This window comes from Ciconia boyciana, chromosome 6 (assembly GCF_034638445.1).
Source record: "Ciconia boyciana chromosome 6, ASM3463844v1, whole genome shotgun sequence".
NCBI lineage: Eukaryota > Metazoa > Chordata > Aves > Ciconiiformes > Ciconiidae > Ciconia > Ciconia boyciana.
In genome coordinates this window covers 17,473,395-17,498,306 of record NC_132939.1, presented here as the reverse complement: position 1 = coordinate 17,498,306, position 24,912 = coordinate 17,473,395, and the positions used below count along the sequence as shown (strand labels likewise).

General features: G+C 43.6%; 1 protein-coding gene across 5 annotated transcripts in view; it reads right to left on the bottom strand.

The window, feature by feature from the left end:
• The window catches only part of OSBPL5 (oxysterol binding protein like 5), a 145,896-nt gene that overhangs the window by 79,626 nt on the left and 41,358 nt on the right, over window positions 1-24,912 (bottom strand). Inside the window, exon 2 of one of the 5 annotated variants that reach the window (XM_072866269.1) lies at window positions 739-816. The exons of the other annotated variants lie outside the window; for them this stretch is intronic. The gene's annotated coding sequence lies outside the window, so the exon portion shown is untranslated. The remainder of the gene's footprint in view (window positions 1-738; window positions 817-24,912) is intronic. 5 annotated transcript variants of the gene reach the window in all.

Sequence of the window (24,912 nt, the reverse complement as noted above, 5' to 3'; positions counted from 1 at the left end):
AGGTGACACTAACTCACAGGAGGAAACTATAAGGTTCTCCGAACATTTATTTCCCTCAACAGGCTGGCAAGGTAACTGTGCTATCAAGCAGCACAATAAAGCGTGTTCCTCCCAGCAAAGCTTTGCAGTCCCCTAATGGCACCAGCTTCTCCTCCCCACAGACTCCTTCACCTCACCATCATCTGCCTTAAAATAACCTCTTACCGTGCACAGGAAAAGGGTCATATCAGTTTATTTACTCTGTGGTAGAAGAAATCCTAGAAGTTTTAGTTAGGTCCCATGTTTACAGACATCTGTCAGTCATGTGCAATTAAGACAGTTCCTCTCCAGAAGACCCTAGTCTGTTGGTGGCACTGCCTTCCCCCAATTACTCTGAATATGAAGTATTTCCCATACCAAATGTATTTCTCCTTTGTCTGCAAACACCAAGAGTCTTTCCTACATGGTTCTTGCTACAACGCACATACCGATCATCTAGATCAGCAGCAGTACTGGGAAAAATCCATCCATAAACCATGATATTTGGGATTATAGTATCTGATTGGAATTTTTTAAAGTTTCTCTCTGTACTTGTTGCTCGTTGATCTCCAGACTGCCCTGCCCTGCCGATGACTGAGGTAAATGACCACAGATACGAATGCCAAGTATTTCACAGCCACCAGGCACTCACTTTTCACTGGCAGAAGTGGCTTTTCAGGACCTAGATGTTCAGTGTTGCTAGAATACCTCTGTATTTACCTGCCAGCTCAAAGGCACTTCCAAGAAGCATTCCCGGCATTTGCATCTCTGCCACAGCCCTCTTACATTGCCAATATGCTGCAAATAAGAACAAAGGTCAGCAACCAGTCTGAAAGTTAATAAAGTCTTACATACTTTATTTAAAAATAAACTACAGCCATGACTCACATGACTCACAGTCATGACTCTATAGCCAACACACTGACCAGTTCTTAGTTTCTTAATTGTGAATACATAACGACAGTAACACTAAGTCTTTCCACTGTACCTCCAGTCACAAAGACAAGATTATAAATACATGGCATATTTCAGACATTCAACACTCGCTTGTCAAGGAGTTATTGAGGCAGTCTGCAGACCAAGGCTTGTTCTATACGTGATTTTGTACCAGTTCACCCATGTTAAATTACAAGTATTATTTGCTGGTATATCTCTGCTAATACAACAAAAGTGGGGATGTAGTCAGAGCCAAATAGAAGTGCTCTATACTGGAATAGCTTGTTCTCCTTTCCCACAGGGGAACAAGCTATGCTGATATAAGCATGTTCATACTGGCATACCTGAATTCGCACTAGAGGAGGGTTATATCAACGTTACAGAACGGTAGTTAAAAGTAGTGCAACTTGTTTACATAGGCAAGACTTAATTTTGTAGAGGATTTGCTCCTGATCTTGAAATCACTACTAAAACTCCTAATCCTACATGCAATCTAGACACAGAGCAGAATTGGGCTGATCAGGGCTTTAGCTGAATAAAATATACCACAAATCAATACAGACCGCTGAATCATAATAACAATAATAATACCAACAACAACAACATAAGAAGGAGGCACACTTTCACGTGGGCTCTCACTAATAAAGCCAGTTATATGTAGGGGCTCCATCTCTTTAGGCAGATGAGAAGTTACACAAGTTGTTTAGCAGCAGAGGGCAGTAAAATGGCCAACCTTGTTGTATCAGACCAAATTCCTAAAAATGTCAGCTGATGAAGCAAATCACAGGATGCCACCACCACAGCTACTTCTAGCAGAATTCAAGCCTCAAGGGAGCTGAGTGCCAGCGTTTTTGAGCAGACAGGCAGAAATGCAAATAGGGTGTTCAGGTACTTCTAAATTCATTATAGACAATTCCTGCCAGTCAACAGTTCCCAAAGCATAAGGCTACAAATGTTCAAAGAACCCACTGCATTTGCAGTCCAGCCTCAGAGGCACAGGGACAGAAACAAAGAAAGAAGGGGAGACTGAAAGGAGAGGAATGAGAGATGAGAAGAGAAGAGGAGGACAGGTAAAAAGGAGAGGTTGAAAGGAGTAAAGAAAGAGCCTACATGAAGGGAGATTTTAAAGAGCTATAGGAAAGTAGGAAGGCTGTGATCAGTCTCGGGGAAAGAGGAGGAAAGGACACTCACCGCAGCGCTTGCTGTCTCAGACGGCACTCACTCCCCTCTCCCATGCAACACCTGGATTCAAAGCCAACGTCCCTACGCCCAGACCCTCGCCGCCTGCTACATGCACAGAGGCTTTCTGGTCCCCTCCTGGATGCTACGCTCCTCCAAGCTGCAAGATCAGCACAGGACCCAGAGAAGACACCCGCATACAAAGCCTCTGCTCCAGGGGCACATGGCAATGAAACACACCTCCCACACACTGCCAGCACGCTGTCTACCATCCCAGCTCTCGCTTGGAAAACCAGAGCGACTCTCTAACCATGGTGACTGTGGAAGAAAATCCTGAAACGAAGCACAGCAACCCAGCGATATGTCCAAAGAAAGCCTGAAACAATAGCCCTGATGGGTGTGATCTGCCACTGTTTGTCAGGGGAAGTTTAAACTGCAATGCCCATCGACAATAATTTGCCAGCCCTGTTAACAGTTTCATTGCTGATCAAAGCAGTTGGGCAGCACCGAGAAAATCAGAGCCAGTTGCAGCCACTTATCAAAGCATGCCAGCAATAAATAATCTGCAACTCTGTGACAGACTCTATTCGTGTCACATATAATCTCTCGCACTCTTTCTGTTTCTTTTTAGTGGCTTCTTGGCACACAGAATCACTGTGCAATCAGAAGGAAAAAAACCTCCATTCATTCTTTTCTGTAATTAATCTGTAAGGAATAAAGTAAATCCTTGCAACAGTGGGCTGGTGGTGGTGGAAATCACTCAGTGCATTCTGCACAGGGCTCAGATATGCCCGAGTTCGACAAAGATTTCTCAGCTGATGTAGCTGAGCACAGTAAAAGCATCATTTCCTAAGCCCCACAGAACCTAGACCTGCCATGCAGAGGCAGGTCTGTCAAGCACAGGCGCAGACATCAGGCACACTAGCACAGTATTACTGCTTTAGCTTTAAAAATAGTCTGATAGATGTTGCTAGTTACAGTATCCCATAGCAATTGTACACATATTTCAGTAGGCGAGCATGCTTAATTACAGCCCTGCTTCTTCCCGCACCATTCCGCATCTGGAAAATATCCAAATGTTTTTCCTTCATGGGTTTTCCCAATATTGCTAAATTAATAACAATGCACACACCCCAGCCAAAGCTCGCTCCCAAGGCTATTTGTGTTGCTGTTCTCCGCAGCATGTGCTCTTCCCTGGCCCTTGTGCTCTCTCAGTGAACAAGAGTTTTGCAAATAACACCTATATCTGCTGGTGTCACCAGCTGCAGTGTATCAGCCTGTGTCTTTTTGTATACAGTTTTACAGTGACTTGTCTGGGTTTGTGTCAGATCAGATTCCTCCAAGACATCTGGCATGATGTGACTGAAAACAATACGAACTAAAAAGCTTTGGAAGAACTCCCACTTGTTGCATTGATTTCTCATGAATAACTGATATTCAAAATGATGGAAAATTAAGATGACAGTGATAATAGTAGCAATAAGAAGCCAGTATTTCCAAGGTATTTTACACCTTCAAAGTACTGTGCAAACAAGGATTAAAATGTATGCATAAACACCACCTTCTACACTTGACAGTCCATAGTTTGCTGAAGCCGGAGCATCTGCTGAGACATGAAGATCTTTTATTAGATCAGAAGTTTCAGCTATCAGAGACACTGTCGCTGTGGGAAACTGTTGAAATCCCCGTGGGAGGCAATGCTTATGTGTCAGGCAGCATGAACACCACCGGGATCCTAATGCCGCCGCCTTGGAGGAAGTGATACACCCCACAGGCCCCGTGCAAGGAGTGATGCTGAGGCCAGGGGCCTGCAGCCCCTCTCCCACGAGGGGCTGGGAGAACCAGGGCACCCAGAGACGCTGCCTACGTGTCTTGGGGTAACCAAGCAGGGGCGGAATCATGTGGGGTGCACACTGTGTGCAGAAAAAAGTCCAAGCTCATTTAAGAGGGCAGAGAAATCCTGCAGTAAATTCTGGCAGTAAATGACACAAAGAGTGGAAAGTAACTTTACTTTACTGCATGTACCAGAGTTGGTCTGGGCAAGGGGCACAGTAAATCCACCGAGCACATTTGGGGTTTGGGAGCCAGTGTTCAAGCAAGAGTGTTTCTCTCCCTTTCAGACAGTTATTAAAGGAACCCTCTGTGGTTGGGTATTATGAGCTGAGAGAAAAAATTGGGATGAATTTGAAGAGAAAGGCTCGCAAGCAACCAGCACTGCAAGGCGTTTGAGGTCTCCATCGAGCCAAGGGGAGCCAGGCAGGCTCCTGGCTGGGAAGGACACCCTGAGGCCATGCTAGTTGAGAAGGCACAGGGGATTTTCAAGGGCACATGAGACAAGGAGCTTCCAGGAACAGTTTTGTCCAAGAAAAAGATTCGATGGTTTCTGCAGGTCCCTTCCAGCCCTATGTTTCCTTTAGTTTGTAATTCCCCCATTTTCATTGCCCAGTGTTGCAAGATAAGTCAGTCTTTCAGCACTTGCTCAGGCTGTTCAGCATTTGCAGCAACGCCAGCAAATCCAATAGTGCCATGGCCAGTTGCTTCTGAGAGAAGGTGGGGAATTTTTGAACGAGGAAATGCAGAAGCAGCTCTAAGCAACCCCTTCTCTGTATCAAACCACTAAATGTCACAGCAACCTGGAGGCTCCTCACAAATAGTTTTGGACTGTGGCCTGCCCTTGGCAGCCATGAGAGTCGCTGGCTCCATGCAAGGCACAGCAATCCGGCAAGGGGAACTGCCACTACATCATTTGTGAGCAATGGCACATCTACCTCCGCCATCTCAGCCACACCAAAACAAGAGGAACACCTCAAATTTCTTCCCAGAAGGAAGCTATTATACCTCCCTTCTAAGATGTCCTGCCTCTTCCTTACACTGCCTAGTTCAGGATTAATGGCATAACAAAACTCATTTCTGCAAACTGGTATGTGGTTGCTCTCTTACTAGCTTGTACCGCTCAGCTGGACTTGGGTCAGTGGTGACTTGCTTGGGGTCAGTGCGGACAGGATCAGTCTTAACGCTTCTTGATCTTAAAGAGACTTGCTTGAAAGTAATTTTCCACGTGCCTGGTAATCACATTCCCACTGTTTCTTTCTTTGTTTATGCTCCATTTCTGCCAAGCAACAGCTTCCTTCCTGTACTTGGAAAAGCATAACTGGGTCCCCGAGCTTATACCAGGTGATTTTCTTTATAAGTTTGGCTGAACTGTTTGCTTTCCTAAAAAGCAGGCAAAACACCTTAATCTTCAAAAAAAAAAAAGACAACAGTCAAAATGACCACTATTAAATGCTGCTATAAAAAGGCCAAATAGCACATGCAGCTTTGTGTTGCCAAATTAACAACATAAAACCAGATCTTAGAGCAGACTCCCACACTTAAAATACCTCCAAATTCTTATCCTTGCAACATATCAGTAGCCTCATAAACTTACAACTACAAAACAACTGAGCTGGCGCCTGGATTATGCACGTAGGTTCAGCTCCCACGCAGCAGCTCCATGGTCCCATAGTGAAGCTGCTTTCAAAGACACTACAAATCGGGAAAAGCTTGTTAACCTGTGTAGGAAAGTCTGAGCACACTCCTGCCTCAAAGTCTACACTGGCCCTTTTCCTCTGGGCATGACTTACTCAGCCAAAGACAACGAAAGCCCAAGTAACATAAAACACAGCTTCTTCCTATGACCGAAGTAGCAAAGGCCCAAAGGCACCTCCCTTTGTATCTTCTGATTTCCTGGGAAAAAAGGCACACCTTTTCCCTTCAAATCCCCCTGAATCACAGATCGGATGGGCAGCCCTTAACCCTCGTCTGGCCATGCAGTGGGATGCGGGCATTGCTGGGGGAGACTCCCTACATCCCTGCTCAGCCCTCCAGCCCCAGGAGCCTTCGGCCGTCCCAGTGCCAGCCCAGTTCAGAGATGCCATGAGATCTTCTCCAGCAGCTCTGGCAAGGATGGCTTAGCACAGCTGAGCCTACCAGGCCTTCCCTGATTGTCTCCACGGTGTATTTCTAGCTCTAAAAAAACCAAACCAAAGCAAACAAACAAGCCAGAAACAACTCATTTTTCTTTCTCATTTTAGACCTGGAATCCTCTTGAAAGATTATTGAGGTGAAAGAATTTTGGGCTTTGCATTTTTCTGTGGTCGCAGAGTGCAGACACACACATATTGACACAAAAGAAACATGCTGGGCTGCTTTTCCATTAAGCAAGATGAGGAGGACACAGAGGAAGAATTGCTTTCTGGTGTACACCTGGCCATGCTTTCTCACTGCTTCCAGACTCCCCATTAACTGCACGTTTTCACAACTGCACATTTTGGAATGATACAGGAAAACCCTTGGTTTCTAGGACGTAGCAGACTAAACCATTTTATATCTAGAATTTTGATAAAGAAAAAACTTTTGGTTCTAAATTGCTGTTCTCAAACAGTCTTACAATATCTTTCATGCTGCACCTTCTCATGCTTTTTCCAAATTAAAGCTATTTTTTTAAACAAATATAATTAATTCATCTGCTTTCTTAAACTGCTTCCAAGATGCTTTGCAAACAGGGCCAAGTCTTAACCAGCTCCCTATCATGCCATACAAAAAAAAGAAGTATAGCAACTAACATTTCAATTTTCCAGAAAATACATCCTTTTACTGCTATGGTTTAAGACAATCCTATAGGTTGCGCCAGTGACTTTACCAATACAACAGCCAAACCTATCTCCTGCTATTTCCCTAATTCCATACACTCATCTCAAGCCTCTTCCATATTTAAAGTGGCTACTGCAGTTTTTATTTGACATTCAGATATCTCAAGACCACCACAGGTATAAAACAGAGGCTATAGAAACCAAATAAAGTCTGACAACAACTTCAGCAGTAACACCGTTTCACACAAGAAGTATAATTTATCCCATTTCTTTCATTTAGTCCTGTTTCTCTCAGTTGTGTGTGACAACAGCCTGTTTCTGTGGCCTCACTGAAGTCACTCCTGATTTACACAGGTGACAAGGAAATCAGCGTGCAGATGTGGCAGCACGGCACCACGCTGCCAGGTGCTCCCGGCTGCCGCAAGCCAGGCTGGGAGAAGGAGCTCCTCTGGGAAGGGTCTGCGCTCTCACACTGAAACCCTCACAGCTTCGCTTTTGAGAAACCCCTGGGTCAGAGGGAGCAGGCTAGAGATACGCCAACCCTCCTTTATTATGCTAACAGTCCTACACACTAAACAGCGTCTTTTGCCTAAATATCACCCCTTTTCTGTCTGCAAATTAATAGGGCCACAGGAAGTATGTTATTGACAGTACTGAGGCATGCTTGCTGCTTTATGCAAAGTACAGCTTTGATGGGATGCTGCTTTTCACCAGCAATGCTGCCGCCGTCATCAATTTAGCTCATGTAAAGAAAGTAATCTTTCTAAATCACAGCACTCTCGTTCCTGAAGTATAACAGTATTAGCAACATTAGCAACAGCACCAATCCCATAGCCAGGTCTGAAAAGGTGACTGTGGGCTTTTCTGTGAATGCAGTCCCCTGAAATAATACAGATTCAAATGTAGCTGATTTGTAGCCTTAACGTCTATTATACAACACAGGAATTTCCCTGCCACCACCACTATAAATGCATGTGATGCTTTGCTATTTCACTACAGAGCTTACTTTCAGAAGAGCCATATCTTCCTGCCTTCACAGGGGCTCCACTGTACCTAAGCAGTAAAATACTGTAGTAACAGGATAGAAAAGTGAGAAAACGCAAGGCGTTACACACTAGCAGCAATGAAAAGATCAGATTAGAGGGGTACCATTTCGGAGATTCACAGACAGACACTTGAAGATACCATTTAAAAAAAAAAAAAAAAAAAAAAGAGTGTGAAAGAATTACAGCCACTATTTGTTGCAGTTCAAAGAAACCAGGATCCCAGGAGTCAGACAGACATGCAAGGACAGCTAGCCAGAAAAGCATCTGAAAATAAAAGCTATTAGAAAATAATAGACAAGCCTCAAATGGCAGCAATGGGGGAGAACTAAAAGCAGCAAGAATACGTTCACCACCCATCCCTCTAGGCAAATTACTCTTCTCAGGATGTGTTTGGCTAACAGGCTAATCTTGGAAATACCTTTTTTACATTTTCTGTGCCTGTTTCTGGGAACACAGCTATGAGAAATAAGCCTGCTAGAAAGTACAGGTAGGTCTGGGCCTTTGGGCCCTAGTTTAGGAGAAAATGTAAACCTTTTTCCAAATATGTGATTAGGTCCCGTGATCCAGAAAGAAGCAAGAAGATAGCTAACGTAAGTTTATAAATCTTGCCACATCTGATGGCTGCTTCCAAACTCTCCATTAAACACTTGGTGAGTGTCCAGTAACAGGAGGTTTTCCAGGGCTAGGACACTGAGGAAATACCGCTGTGCAAAACGTGCACTATTGTAATGGTATCCCCAAATGACATGATGTAGTCGAGACAGGATTTGTACTTGCTGCCTAGTTAGCCTGAATCACTGCCATGCTGCAAATAAATGACAGTGCTTTGGTTTTGGGGGGTTGTTCTGCTTCCTCAGTTTAATAAACAAAAGCTGCAAGAAGTCTTTTTCTTGAAGGCAGACTGCAAATCTGCAGAAGAAAAGAAAAGAATAGGAGAGAGTTTGCCTTTGAAAAGTAAAAGCCACCATGGAACTGTGAACCAAGATGCAGTTTCATGCCCACAAAAACCAGCAAAGCTCTTTAGCCAAGCTGGAAGGTACCGAGAGTCCAGCGATGCACCCTGCAAGGACTCACGCACACAGAAACCTCTGGAGCACCCAGCCCAGTCTTGAGGAATTACGACAGCACGGTTCATTTGCAGTGAGAGCAGGACTGTGCTGCCAGAGCAACGCTGCCCTACAAAGATCAGCCCCACATCAGGGCCAACAGGGGAAAAGTAGATGGGCAGAAGTCCAACTACCCAGCTGCCGCCAGCAGAAAAGAGATGAGGGGGACTGGCAGCCCCAAGAGCTGCCAGATTGAGAACCGGAGGAAAAAGGCCATGGCTGGGCAAGTTCAGCAAACAGGTCACTAAACCAGGCAAACTGGGTGCTCAGCCTCTTGAAAACCAGGGAAGAGGCTACTGGGGCCCGTTTCAGAGCCCACTGCTCCCCAGCACAGAGCGAAGGCAGGACAAGGGTGCTGCTCACATGCCCAAGCGCCTTCCTCTGGTCCCGGCAGCTACAGAGCACAACAGGAGGTTTAGATTGAAAAACTCCATATGGTAAAACATGTGTGGGCTGCTACAGGGCAAAGTAAACTTTCTAAACACATCATTAGCTATCATTATGATGTGCAATCCTGAATTGTTTGTTGTAACTTCAGTTACTAAAACAGGTAGGAAAAAAAACCCCACCCCTTAGTTTTATACATACTGTGAGAAAAAGTCAGCAAAAGGGATGAAGACGAAATTGTTTTTCCTCGTGGCCTAACATGCAAGAGCTGAACTCCAACTGACTTCGGCAATCAAGAAGGGAGAATGAAAAAGTGTTGTTTATTAAATTGTGACCTTGCCTTCTCAGCAGTGTCAGCCTGCTTCCATGAAAGAGCACGTCTCCCCATCTTCGGAAGGGTTTTGTTCTGAAGCCAGTCACTCATTTGCAAAAATTTTAACTGCATCCACAGCTTTGGTCCATTTTCAGATTCAAACTTAGTGCTTGGTGCCAACACGTTTTGTTCTAAGTACTTCTTCATAGTAGCATACCACAGAGGACTTCTGATAAGAAACAGGGCCACTGAGGATGAAACGGCACAAAAAAGGCTTTTCTTGGTAAGATTTATTCTGATTTAACAAATTCCAGCAAAAGATAAATTTATCCAAACCTTCAGAAACTCGGCTTTCAAATGTTCAAAAGCTTGTGATTTTGTATCAGAGAACTCGGCAGACTGAAGTAATTTTGATGCCTCCTAACATGACCTTGATACTATTTTGCACAATAAAAACCACATGCTTCAGACTATGCCAATAACTTGTTCAATGGTCAGTTTTTTCAGCACAGACAGTGCTGGCTAGTTGAATGGATTGGGCACTTACAGTTAATGCAAATTAAGTCTAATGAGTAGTTTCACGTAACTGCTTAAAGATGAGTTTATTGTCTGGAGCTACATGATACAGCATTTCATTAAACTAGGAAGGAAGGAACACCCATAAAAAGTAAACAACCTTATTTCTTCCAACACTCTTGTTCTCATTATGGCCTTTTACACAGACAAACATTGTGTATTGTAGCTTAAAATGAAGCCAGAACCATGGGACTGCATACAAGATGACCGATGTGTCAGCTTCTTTTGAATCCAGCTATAAGCAACCAGAGTCAGAAACAGCCTGTTCTGCTCCCTGTTCATGAACCCTTTTGCCTTAATGCTTTGAGATCTGCAAGGTTTTGCTTTTAAAACAGTTCCCAAAAAGAAAAAGATGTTATAGGAATTATAAGAAAGCCAATAACGGAGACAGATGCAGTGAGAAGCAACAGAGAGAGTCAAAAACCTCAGTAAAGGTCACTTTAAATACCATTATCTCTGCTGGTAAAGAACATCCCAGACATGTGGAGCCAGATCCACAGCTGGTGAACTGACTTTGATGCAAGTGAGGCTATTTACATGATGCCTTTTTATGTTTAGCAGAGAGCAGCATCTGTTCAAGAAGACAACCATGAGGCTCCAGGCTGTCTTTGAAGAGCTAACATACCGTTTCATGCTACAGATAGCTTGGTATCATGTGCTTCACTGGCTTCTGGTTTTAAACTGTACTCCTGTGGTTAAGCAGAGTGGCTGCACAGCAAGGAGGGAATGACTCGCAACCCAAGAGAACTGCCAGTGCTTGCACTCCAGCCAGGAGAGCACCGTATGTGCCAGAGGCTCAGGAGTACAACATGTGGCAGCTAACTCTGGCAGAGTGAAGACAATCAGGATTGAACCCTGTGACTGAGAAAACAGCCTTTCCCTCAAAAGGGTGGATGCCCAAAGGAAGGACCTCTGACCCCAAGTCTGCTCTCCACATCAAAGGGCATGTTTCTAAATCTAAAGCAAGCAAGAGCGCTCGGAAGTGTTTCTGACAGAACATGCCATTTTTAAAATGGCAATGTAATGTGTTTGCCAAAGGATTTTTTTTCTCTGAAACCATGCCTGTTATAGTCTTTTCTACCAAGAAAATCCATTTCTGCAGCTGTGCATCAGTGACTCACAGATTCCCTGGTGCTGAGTCCCCAGACTTGTCCCATCAGTGGCCCAGTGGCAGCATGGGCAAGAAGGGGAGATCAGCTCAAGAGGGCAGGGAACCAGGACCTACACTCACATCTGAGCCAGGCTGGCTTCTGGAGTATTTTTTCTTGTATTAAACAGAGTGAATACATCAGTGAATGCAAAAACAGATTGTAAGCTGTGATCCCATAGCTGCAACATGGCAGTAGAGGAAGGGCAACACAAACGCTCTTTCTCTGCAGCTCCCTGCGTTGATCAGCAGGTGACCACAACAAGCAGAAGACAAGACCTGTGTAGTCCTCATGCCTGCTGCTCCTGGTCTGGCATTTTATGGCTTTTCCAAGTGGACTGAGTTGGGGTTGAAACATGTTCAGGGCCATCTGCACCCAGCCCACCCAGTTCTGCAGGCAGGACCAGGTGGGGTCACACTATCACACTCGTCACGGTTGAGGCCTTTGTCTCCCTCCTGAGCACTCTGAGTAACAGCTGACACTGACGGCACAACTGAGGTGTTACGATGTGGATGAAGTTGGACAAAAAAGTAGGCAGAGACTGTTTTTTGCTTAGATCTCTATGTGATAACATCCACCATACCCTAATGGTTCAGTGACAGAAGGATCCAATATAATTAAATACAAGCTTGCCACAATTGCACACACAATATATATATATATACACACGCACACCTATATATATATATATATAGATACACACACGTATGGATTCAACACAATACTCATATCCTCACAGAAAGGCAGAAAAATCTACCCACAATATTACACTGCAGTGATGATATCTTAACTGATTGCTATTTCAAGACACTATCACGGGAAAAGATTTATATCCCTATCACCATGCCTGCCCATGCAATTAGTCTGTCTTTGTGCCAAATGATATGAATGGACAATGAATAGAAACTTTATATATAAAAAAAATCATTCACAGAAAAAAAAAAAATCTATGTAGACACATTACCTATAACAAAAGGGAAAGCTCAAGATTGAGAAAGTTCAGTGCTATAGTTCTATGCATTTTATGCATAGAAAAGCATCAGAAAATTCCAATTACTGCCTCTCAACTCTTACATATCAAAATTTTTTGTTTATAAGCAGAAAAGATTACTGCAATTTAATCAACAAGGTAATAGTACAGATTAGGTTACAGTGTGTGGAGAGGCATAGTTAAGCTTATGAACATGCATTAAAAGTAACTTTGAAGTGATAGTATCAAACCAGAAAAATCAGTCATGACTGCAAAAATTTATTCTTCACAAGAGCTTAATGTCAATTGGTAGGTTCCTCCAGGAAACTAAAATAGGAAATTCCCCTATCATGCGCCTCTCTAGATGGACAAGCACTACTGAGACACGAAGAAACTGCAGGCACCTTCTGGCGGCCCGTAAGAGCTTCTGCATCCAGGCTGGACCCAGTCATGCACACGGCAAAGGAAGCAAAGCAAAAGTGAACATGCAGTCTCCTGCACCTTTCCAGAGGAGCACTCCAACGAAGCTACTCAGCGTGACTGAGGATTTGACCTCAAACTCTGACTGCTCCGTATTGCGCTGCACAGGCTATAAATGAAATATTTTTGCATTAATTTCACAGGAATTATATTACAGAAATTAAATATATCCGAACTGTGAAAAGCACTGGGTGTTCATTCCCCCAGTAGTTAATACTGTGGTCTCTGTCTGGGAGCACTGCACAATAACCTTCCAGTCACGCAGCTGGCAAAAGCTCCTCTTTGATCCTGAGTCACCAGTGAGCTATGGCAAGGCATTGAAGAGCAGCATCTGGTCTTAAATGAATTCACTGCTAGGATTTTCATGATGAGAAAAGGGCTTCTCTCTTCTTCCCTCAACTCACCTCACAGTCCTTACATGACATTCACACAAAACAGAGCTACGGCTTCAGAAAAACACATCTTCTTGGCACCTCACCAGCTCTGTGCACTGAGCTGACTTTCACCAAAGCAGAAGAATTTCACAGCAACTGTCCTTGATGAGACCACTCAGCTCAATCAAACACTGCAGGAGCTAACAAACCCAGGCATCTTCATCAAAGCAAATAAAACAATAATTATAAATGGAGCTTCTTCCAAAGAGCAACACATCAGGTATCAGGGAGCCAGACTGGCAGGTGCCATTTATTTAATCCTTCATCAAATGCAAGGTAGGTACAGCATTTCAGCAAAAGCAAAAAAACATGTCAGGATGAATATACCAGTATTTTCACAAAGCATCAGGGTTCAGATCCTGCCCTGGTGAAAGCAGGAACCATCAGGGGAGTTCTTTTTAGAAATGTTCCCTGAATAAATGAGGTGATCCCATTGGAAACATTCTAGTGCAAGAGAAATCTTTTTTAATAGGGACCAATCTCAGATAATCTCCCACACAATGAATAATGCTGTACTCCACAAATAGCCTGACTGATCTGAATGGGTGGTTATGGTAAGGTACTACTCACAGTGAGCAAAGGTGATACAAAAGATCTGTTTCTTTCTCGTTACCACAAACAGGTGGCTTCTACTATTGCATATATGAGACTAACGGCATGTAGGGAACTGACTCATGTTTTAGGTGTGCCTTATCTTTAGAAAGACTGTTACACCAAAAATAGGAAAAAGTAGATTTTTACCTTGTATACAAGCATGGATTCAGTGTCTTTAGGTAAGCAGGGAATGCAATTTCTGTGTTCTCTGCTTTACCCAATTTAAATGACAGACATATACACACAGGTAGGTTGAACACGTGGCAGTCTGACACAAGTGTTTGCTGATGAACATACTGAGTCAGTAAGTTTCAAACATCTAAAATGGGCATTGGGCATGGTAATAACCCATCCTGGAGCTGATAATTCCTGCTGTCACAGAATCGTATAGGTTGGAAGACCATCAAGTCCAATAGGTTGGAAGATCATCACCTTTAAGATCGAGTCCAACTATAAACCTAACACTACCAAGACCACCACTACACCATGTCCATAAGCACCTCATCCAAATGTCTTGGAAATACCAGGGATGGTGACTCAACCACTTCCCTGGGCAGCCTGTTCCAATGCTTAATGACCCTTTCAGTGAAGTAAAATTTCCTAATATCCAGTCTAAACCTCCCCTGGCGCAACTTGAGGCCATTTCCTCTCATCCTATCACTTGTTACCTGGGAGAAGAGACCGACCCCCCACCTCTCTACAACCTCCTTTCAGGTAGTTGTAGAGAGCGATAAGGTCTCCCCTCAGCCTCCTTTTCTCCAGGCTAAACAACCCCAGTTCCCTCAGCCGCTCCTCATCAGACTTGTGCTCCAGACCCTTCACCAGCTTCGTTGCCCTTCTCTGGACACGCTCCAGCACCTCAATGTCTCTCTTGGAGTGAGGGGCCCAAAACTGAACACAGTATTTGAGGTGTGGCCTCACCAGTGCCAAGTACAGGGGCACAATCACTTCCCTAGTCCTGCTGGCCACACTATTTCTGATACACTCCAGGATGCCATTGGCTTTCTTGGCCACCTGGGCACACTGCTGGCTCATATTCAGGCAGCTGTCCACCAACACCCCCAGGTCCTTCTCTGCCAGGCAGCTTTCCAGCCACTCTTCCCCAAGCCTGTAGCGTTGCATGGGGTTGGTGTGGCCCAAGCACAGGACCTTGCACTTAGCCTTGTTGAACCCCATACCATTGACCTCGGCCCATCGATCCAGCCTGTCCAGGTCCCTCTGCAGAGCCTTCCTACCCTCAAGCAGATCAACACTCCCGCACAACTTGGTGTCATCTGCAAACTTACTGAGGGTGCACTCGATCCCCTTGTCCAGATCATTGATAAAGATATTAAACAGGACTGGCCCCAACACAGAGCCCTGGGGGACACTGCTTGTGACCGGCCACCAACTGGAGTAAACTCCATTCACCACCACTCTTTGGGTGCGGCCATCCGAGTTCTTTACCCAGCGAAGAGTATACCCATCCAAGCCACGAGCAGCCAGTTTCTCCAGGAGAATGCTGTGGGAAACAGTGTCAAAGGCTTTACTGAAGTCTAGATAGACAACATCCACAGCCTTCCCCTCATCCACTAGGCGGGTCACCTTGTCGTAGAAGGAGATCAGGTTGGTCAAGCAGGACCTGCCTTTCCTAAACCCATGCTGGCTGGGCTTGATCCCTTGGTTATCCTCTACATGCCGTGTGATGGCACTCAGGATGATCTGCTTCATCAGCTTTCCCTGGTACCGAGGTCAGGCTGACAGGCCTGTAGTTCCCCGGGTCCTCCTTCTGGCCCTTCTTGTAGATAGGTGTCACATTTGCTAATCTCCAGTCAACTGGGACCTCCCCAGTTAGCCAGGACTGCTGGTAAATGATGGAAAGGAGCTTGGTGAGCATTTGTGCCAGTTCCTTCAGTACTCTCAGGTGGATCTCATCAGGCCCCATAGACTTGGGAATGTCTAAGTGCTGTCCTCACACCAAACAACAGCCTGGGTCCTGCCCTAAGCAGCCACTTACCCATTCCCCTACATAGTGCCCTAAAGTGGTCTGAGAGCAGAACAAGTATCCTGTCTAAATGCCTACAGCAGCTTTTACAGGACATTGAAGTGATTAACACCATCACTTTGCAGAAAAGTAATGTTTTTGCACATATTGTCCTAAATGTATCTATTACTAACCTATTACTATGCAGTACAAAAGTAAGGATTTGAATGAAAAGAACTCCTGCAACACTCCTCAAATTTCTTACCATCATGATAGTACTGATATTTCCAGAAATAATGTGAAGTCCAAAATGAAACCAAACACTTTGCTTTAACTTTCTAATACAAGGAAAAAATCTCTCCCACTTCTGCTTCTCTCACAGCTTCATTCTGAGCACTTCGCTTTGTTTGCACCAGAACATTTTAAGTGTAACCACACTTGGGAAGGGTCAGCCAGTGTACTCAGCACTGACGCTGAATATCCAGATGACCATACACACGCAGCACCTTGTCATACAGATCTGATGGTCTTGTGGATGTAACATGGGATCGGAAGTTAAAAATAAAAACCCAAACCCCACACCTTCTGCATTTCTGTTTTCTAGTCCATGTTTAACCGTACAAACATGTAGGGTGGGGACTTTCACTCTTCCTGCTGGGCAATGCATGAACACATTGGGTTTCTGATCTCATGAGAAGTCTTAATGTCCTGACAGACTTGTTCACAAGGGGTGTTATTCCAAAAACAACAATGCTGTGCAGATGCCTTTAATTTGGAAGAACGCCTTTTTTGAAGATGTGTTCACCACCTAAATGACCAGCCAGGTAGTGATTCCTTGCAATAGTTTTCCAAATGTGGTAGGCTTTCCAAGCGAAGACAAGCTAAGGTGTGCCAGCAGCTCAGCTCTTTATTTCCCAGCTTTCTTCCTCCTACCTGAAACTGTCGCACGCCACACAACATAAGGCATTACCAACAAGCCCTTTCTTTACACTCACCCTACTCCTTGGCGGCAAAACACATCCCCAGCTCTCAGGCTGCTCCGTTCACAAATAAAATTATAAATCTCAGACTGAAAAGCGAAAAACCGTTAAACTGGAAAAAGAGTTGAAACTATTAGCAGGTGGAATAGAGTGGACTCAGGATGCATCTTATGCCTGGAGGAATAGCATTAAGACAACAACTGATGGAAAATGAGCAGCAGCCCAAATCCTTCCCCGCTTTTCTTCTCTGGCTCTCTGCTCTGCAAATCCCTGACATGCAAATCCAGCAGCAGGGGAGCTAAGGAGCAAAAAGACTATTGTTCCAGCCTGCAGAGAGACCACAATGTCAACAAAAATGCTACCCAGGCTTTCCAAGCAGACATCTGCTAGGACCAGACTAGGACCTGGGAAGATAAGTAGTACTAACACACATACACTGAGAATAAACCCAGTTATACACCAGAACACAGGAGCCTAATTTTGATAATAGCTAATAGCAAACTCAACCGCAGAATAGTTACAGCAGCTTTCTGGTTGCTGTAAATCATGCCCCACCTGCAGCAGACTCGAGAGAACTGTACATCCAGTAGGTAAGTATTCTAGCAGTGCTCTCCTCTTTCAGGAGGATCCTTGTTGCTGCTATTTACATTGCTCAACTTCTGGTAACCAATTAGGCTCCTAAATTAGGAAATTAGTCTCTCTGTTTTTACTGGAAGGAGAGAGAGTCCTGCCAAGAGTGACTCAAAGCAGCAGGGACCTGCTAAGCCTCTTTTAGCAGGACACTAGTATCCCCACACTCTTAGGGCAGACATTTAAGTCAGACACCTAAAGGCAGCAAGTGAAACCACGCACTGAAGCTCCTTTCCATTCCCCTCACATATATCCTTTTTTAGGGAAGGGAGCACTACTTTTGGCTACGCAGTTTTGGCTCCTAAGCAGAGATTTAAATGACCCTTGTACCTTTCTACCACTGATGTACCCATGTAGGGATGCTCCTGGGTCACGGGTGCGTTACTCTCTCTCCCAAGACTGGCTGCAGCCCCATGTGGAAGCCTCATGCACAAATGGAAATATTGGGGGGCAAGGGGAGAATTCCAAGTTTGGAGGTTTTCAAGATTTGCAACTCGTGACCTGGAGCAGAATTTGGCGCAGCAGGCAATACTGTAACATTTGAGAAATGCCACTGCAGTGACTCTTGATACATGCTGTGCAGCATAAATGCAAGATGCAATCCAAGAGCATTACCACCCTGTCTCTCTGTGGCTGTATAGCATTTGGCTGTGCTTGCTGCCTTTACCCTCAGAAGTACAACCAAAACCAACCCCAAATACCAGCAGATCATCATGCAGATGCAGCTGCACCAGAAGACTTCCATTTGATAGGTACATAGCAACAAACACCAGCTGATATGCTTTTGACCCAAACGTTTCCTTCAAACAGCGTGATCTCTGCTCTATTCCACAACAGGTGCCAATACCCACACAAAGATATAAGGACACTCAGCAGAGCACAGCCCATTTGTTGGGCTTTCTGAAGCTGTATCACTCACTGTTGTCCTTAATCTACAGCACCTGTCAGGGAGGACCAATTAACTATAGTTATGGTGCCTTTTTGATAAGGGCTGCAAGAGAAAGCAAATTACCACTTAAGGCAACATTCATTATGTAGAAGTGTGAGACACGTAAGAAAATAATGTGAAATGGTTATTAACTCACAAATGTGTTATCCTTCCAACCCAGGCCGAAAGAGGTCTCAAAAAGTGCTGTAATACATTTCTTCCCCATGCCTCTGCCCAAAGCAAGACTGAGTGTACTCAGATCATGCCTGGCAGGTGTTTCTCTAGGATGCTCTTAAAGACCTCTAGTGAGGAAAACTGCACAGCTTTTCCTTCACAGCCTCTTTCAATGATTCATCATCTCTACAGTTACATGATTTTTCCTAATGCTTCATCTGACTCATTTATTTACACTGAGAATGAGTGTGCCATGGGCAGTGGTAGACAAACTTATTAACATCACTACAACGGCTTATAATTAAAGTTACACAAGACTTCCCAGTAGAGGACTTCTACTCAACTGAATTTCAACTATTTGTGTTGAAATTCAGCATCTCAGTCATCTGCCTTAGGGCTGGCTTAAAGGATATTTCAACCAGAGATAATCAGTGATTTCTATGAATGAGTAGAGATACGGTGTATTTTGCATGCTAGCCAGAGACCTTCCCTTTGAAAACTTTAGTACTGAAACCCTCCCCTGACACCCTCCCCACCCCTTTTGGAAGCAAGAACTTACAAATACAGCCTAGCACTGCTCCTATGGAAAAGTACTGAAATTTGGCCATGCTGTGTGTTTTCATTCCAGCCTTCCATCCCACCACTGAAGGGGCTCAGCAGTTAACTGCTGGTGCAGCCACTTCACAAGTGAAGGAAGGTAAAAAAAATTGCAGCTGAACCTAGCTCACATGGCAGCAGGTCCAAAACAAGCCACAAACAGCTCAGAAACACACACGGGTTGGACAAGGGACATATCTTCCATGCTGAGCCTTTTCAGCTATCAACCAGGAGCCTGGCCTTGGCACACTGAAGGCTGCAGGTGTACTGAGAACCGACAATGGAGTAAGACACAGGGGAAGATGCAACCAGAACTAAGTCTGCAAGAACACAGTCCAGGACCTGATGCTATACACTCTGAGCTCAGTGGCAAATCCCCTAATAATCTCAGTGGAGCAGAAGCTGGTTCCTAGTACTTTACTCACAATCTGCCCTTCCACCTCTCCTGTGATCCCTCCAGTTCAAAGATGAGGTACACTGCTAAAGGAAGACAGCGAAAAAGCCTATGTCCCTGCTTTGAGTATAGTAATCTGTCTGCAAATAAATGGAGTACTGCAGTCCTGAGTGCTGTCATGTGTCTCTCTTAATGGGTATAAAGTTTGTAAAATTAATATATCAATCAAGCTGAAGGCATGATACACTCCAATCTGCTGCTTTAAACTCAATCTCACAGATGCCTGATATACCATGTTAAATCCCACTCTAATTATCTCTTCCCATTGCTTTCCATCACAATGTATAGCATGGACTCTCATGGCACACTGCCTGGAGGGTCATTCCACGAAAGCAGCAAGCTTTTCACAGCTGGAGCATGGGAAGGGGCATGAATCACATCAGCATTTTTCAAAGGGACCACTTAGGAAAAAGTTCTCAATTTGCAGTCACTCAGTGAAAGGGAAACAAATAAAACCTTAAATGGGCTAGCAGCAGCTCTGGGGACAGATAACAAGATTTGGAAAAAAAAAACCCTTTGATCTCTTACGGTGTAATTAACCATAATGTAACAACATACAAGTAAAGAGAGGAAGATAAGCAAGGGCAGAACCCCTACAGAAACCCGGTACCTGGAGATACGGTCATCTATCTTGCCTATATGAAACACTGTGTGACAGTTTGCACCTTAGGGAGGTTCTAGCAAAGATACAGCATTTCAAGAGGACATACAGCAATGATTGGATTAATCTTGGATTAATCTCCAAATCTTTTCTTCATTCCTGGTTTTACACTGATGAATAACTTCATTTCTATGATCATTCCTCTCAGTTCCATCTACACCTGTATCTGAATCTAACACATTATTTATGTATACAGGTCTCTGCATATATTAAGTTCTCTTTCTTCACTTCGCTCCTGCAGGAATAATATTAAATGACAGAAAAGAATCCTATTCAGACTGTGTCCAAGACAAAGGAGGGAGACCCCTCAGTCTGTCTTTCAAACTAAAACTCCCTCAAGTTAAAAAAAATGAAAAGCTTCAAGCGCTTTCCTGCGTAACAGACCTATTCACACCAGTGAAATTACTCAAGTGTACAAACGTTTGCAAAAGAGGGGCCTGTCACTGTAAGCTTCCCACACACATCTGATTACAAAGCACAAGGCCAATGAGTGCATCTATTTGACAGCTCTCACATACACATAACAGCACATCCAGGGGCATTTGAATGTGAGGGCTGAAATAAGCACAGCTGTGTTTGGACTCTGCTATGTGCATGTTCCCGTTCAGACCATGCAGGATTCAAACCTCTGCCATCTGGAACAGCATTGCCAATGTGTAAAGAGCAAGAATGTTGCTGCACTACTGGGGATGTAGCGCATTTAAAACTCGCATCTCTAGAACAACTTTCTACAGACATTTCCAAGTGCCTGTCCTTGCTGAAGGCCACATAAACTTTTACAGACAAGTTTTCTGTATTACTCAAATTTCTAAATACAAAAATGAGGAAAAGCATCATTTGGTCACTTCAAAAACCCCCAAATGATCAAACACTTATTTTATCATGTTTTATCCAATTCAAAAATTATTTGTGTGAGCAGACATGTGAAAAGCTGAAAGAGGAGCTTTTTAGTTCTAATCATTGCAGTGTCACTTTAATGCTGGAGAAAAACCTTTACTGGAATCTGTCATATCTTTGTAAGGAAATGGACTTAATAATGTAAAAGGCCTTCTTACATTTTCCAAGACTTTTAGCATATGCTCCCAATTATAGCACTGACATTTTGATAACAGCCAGATATTCAAGCTCTCAGTTTCATAAACAAGCATCTTGTCAGCTTGGAACTACACAGAGAGGAAGCTGCAAAACCAAAACCACCCTCTGCACTATGCTATTTTTAAGACAAGCAAATCAGAACCCACCACTTCTCCATAAGGTGAACTTCTCTGGTTTCAAAATACACCATGACTGACCAGAGGGAAACACTTCTTACAGTGAAGCATGGGGCTATTGTCTGCGATTTTAACAGACTTCAGCAAACATGAATTGTACCTTTAAGATACATTATGAAAGCTGGCCTTTAAAATGAATAAGTAAGACAAAAAATATGCAAAAATTATGCAAAGTAGCAATTTTTCATAAACAGCTGTTAGGTAGGTATTTATTCAAAAATACCCCAAACTAGCAGGCATTCTCCAAGTGCACCAACAGTTCTGAACATATAGCAAAGTAAGAGCTCTCAGCTGAAAAGGTTTGCATTTGAGAAAATAAGCTGATATTCCCCCAGCCTTGCCTCCCATAGAATGACTAAGCTAAACAAACAGTATCTGCATGTTGTCAGTGTGAAAAAAAATCACTGCAGAAGGTACTGCTGGTTTATACATGACGGTTCACCCAGAATGGTAACAAGGAAAAGTTTAGGCTTTTTTTTTTTTTTTTTTCAATGTACTGCCTGAGACAGAGGTTCTTGGCAATTGATGGAAGGTATTGAGAGGAAAAGGGCAGCTGAAATGAAAGTTAATCTATTTCTTCATCATGTGCTTGTTTTGTTTTTTTTTTCCCCTTGCAAGCAGTTATGATTGCTGTAAAGCAGAAAGAGCTCTAAAAATTAAATGGTGATACATACCCAAGGGCCGCAACCAACGCACAGCAATGCCAGTTTGGGCAGGACCAGCCAAGAAAAGCTTCCTTGGACTTCTCTGGCTTTCAAACCACTTTTCTAGGGCAGCAGCACACAGCAACACCTAACCAAGAAGCTTAGTCCAGAACACAAGTTGGCTGACCACACAGACTAATTTCGTAAGTAGGTACTGTGTAGGTACTTTGTAAGATAAATGAGATCCCAGGTCTTGTACCCTTTGGTACCTTCAGTCAAGCCTAAGGAGATTTACCAAACAGAAACATTAGATTGCCTTTGTGTTTCAAATGACCAAGAAAACCTCTGCTGGGACCAGTGCAAGCAATGTTATTTGCTAACAAAACCCCAGTATCAACTGACCTGGTGACTAGGAGTGGTTTTGCTGCCATGCAGCTGGGAAAATTAGTCTGTGAACTGACAAAGACAAGAGGGAAATCTGCAACGCCAGAAGTCAGCAGCAGTATCTCATACATATTATGCTCTAAAATAGTTGTAGTATGTTCAAAACTCCCAATATACTTCAAATATAAGTTTCAGTCCAGGATTTCTACATTTCCATCACAACCGCTGTTATAAGGATAGTCTCTGGCTATGGAGCTCTCCAGGTGACTGATTTTATGAACCAGTTATCTTCAGCAGTCTGACATGGCTCTTCAGATGTATTTGGCTGCAAGATGTGACTGCTCCCTCCCCGCTGTCACCCCCCAAGTCTCCTGATGATATTTTCTGCTTTTTGTCCTGCTAACCTTCTGCTGCCTATGTTGTATCGGGTCTGGTCTATGCCATGAAACCCCTGTGGCAAGAGCTCTGACTGCATCTCTCAGGTACAGACTGTAATTTCTCTGCAGGACAGTCAGCAGTAAAAGTTATGACACCAATTACTGTGCAGTCATATTCACATAAGCGTTAAAAAACCATGGTTTGTGGAAATCTTAAAAATGCCTGCTGCTGCAGACGACTTGCTTTCTGTATTTTCCCATTAGCAACACATGAAAATGATTAAATAGACCCCTTTCGGTGCCCTGCTTGCTTCGTGACTGCAAGCATTTTCTTTCCAGTTGATGATGTGGCTTTTTGATTTAGTTTGGATGAAGTGCAAAAGGAAGGAGTCACTCACTCAGAATAGCAGAATATTTGCTTCACATGACTCATGCTGAACTGAAGGTGACTTCATTTTGGTCCTGCATCAGGACCAACTCTCCACTTGCTAACAGCAATGAACTGGCAGTATTCTGGGATTGCTGTTTTCTATATGTTCATTCAGCATCTCCTGCAGAAAAAAATGTCTAATGCTGTAAGTCCATCAGCTTTGCTGCAATAGAAAGGCAAACTAATAAGAGAACACACCAGCAGTCTCACAGAGTCCATTCCCAAGGCACATAATGAGAGGACAGTCAAACCAGTGACCTTCCCAGAGGTATTAAAATTATATTTGACAACTTTCACTAGCTTGAAATTGTTTGCATCTAATAACCAACTGCACATTCTCCTAGCTCCAAGGCAGTGCTCCCAACTCTAACCTTTCCTCCTGCCCCCTCTGACACACAATTCTTTCAAAGACATGCAAATATGAAATAAGCTAATTGAAGTATATCACGTCTCTTCCCTTTTTGTCATATATAAACACATAAATACGTACAGGTATGTATAAGTATATACACACATATATAGAAGAGGACATGAAGAGAGGTACTAGCACGTATTCATGCTCAAAAAGGTATTTTGTCCCACCACATCTGTTTGTTTTCAAGGTAGCTATGAGTATGCATCCTCAGGACCTGACTATCAGCTTTAATGGGCCAGACCTTCAGTTCACATCATTCAGAGCAGCTCAAAATGCCTGGCTCCTACAGAACCGCCCTCCAACGACACCAGTTAAGCAGTTTTAAGCACCTTATAGAAGCTTACAGAGAGACATGCCAAATAATTTTCAGCTGCAGTTTGGTCTGTCTCTTACATCTCCCAAGGAATTTCTCATTTCAGAGGAATTAGGCTGAATTCAATCATCCAAGTACCTGATCTATCTACACACATTCCAAGAGGTGGCTTACATTCCAGATGAGCAGAACTGACAATGAAAAACCTGATTTACTGACTACTTGCACTTATTTTATGACAGGTTTTGTCCATTAAATCCAGGAAACAGTAAGCAAAGTACATGCATTTGAGTAGATGCTTTTGCAATGGCCACATCAATTAACAGAACTTTATACAATACCACATCTGTAGCACTGTATAGCGTCTCAGTCTCTTAATTTGTAAATTATTTATGCTCTCATTCTGCAAAAGACTGATGGATAGTCTCAATGCAGGACACCTGCATGAAGCATGCCCTCAAAAGGAGCAGGAATATATACGTGCACTGCTCGACAAATGCAGAGATGCTCAAAGTAGCAGGACTCTCAAATTGGCAAAAAAATTTAAAGCGCGTCATCTTCGCCCATTCAGCAGAAGCCAAAGCAATGCTGCAACCACCAAGAGACAGCTGCCTATTAGGCTGCGACCAGAAATATCTTCTGCTAAAGCTTGAAATGCACTGTTTATATTTATCTTTGGCTGAAATTCATCTTCTCTCCCATAGCTCACACTGTATTTCAATGTACACAGAAAGATGTTTGTCTCAGCTTGTGTTTTATCACATCAGCATAAATTTTGAGACAAGCTATTTACACAAAAAGCGGACCTTTTAGTATTCTCCTGGTTACACCTACTTAGAAAGAACAAAAAGGCTTTGGTGGTCAAATTGAAAT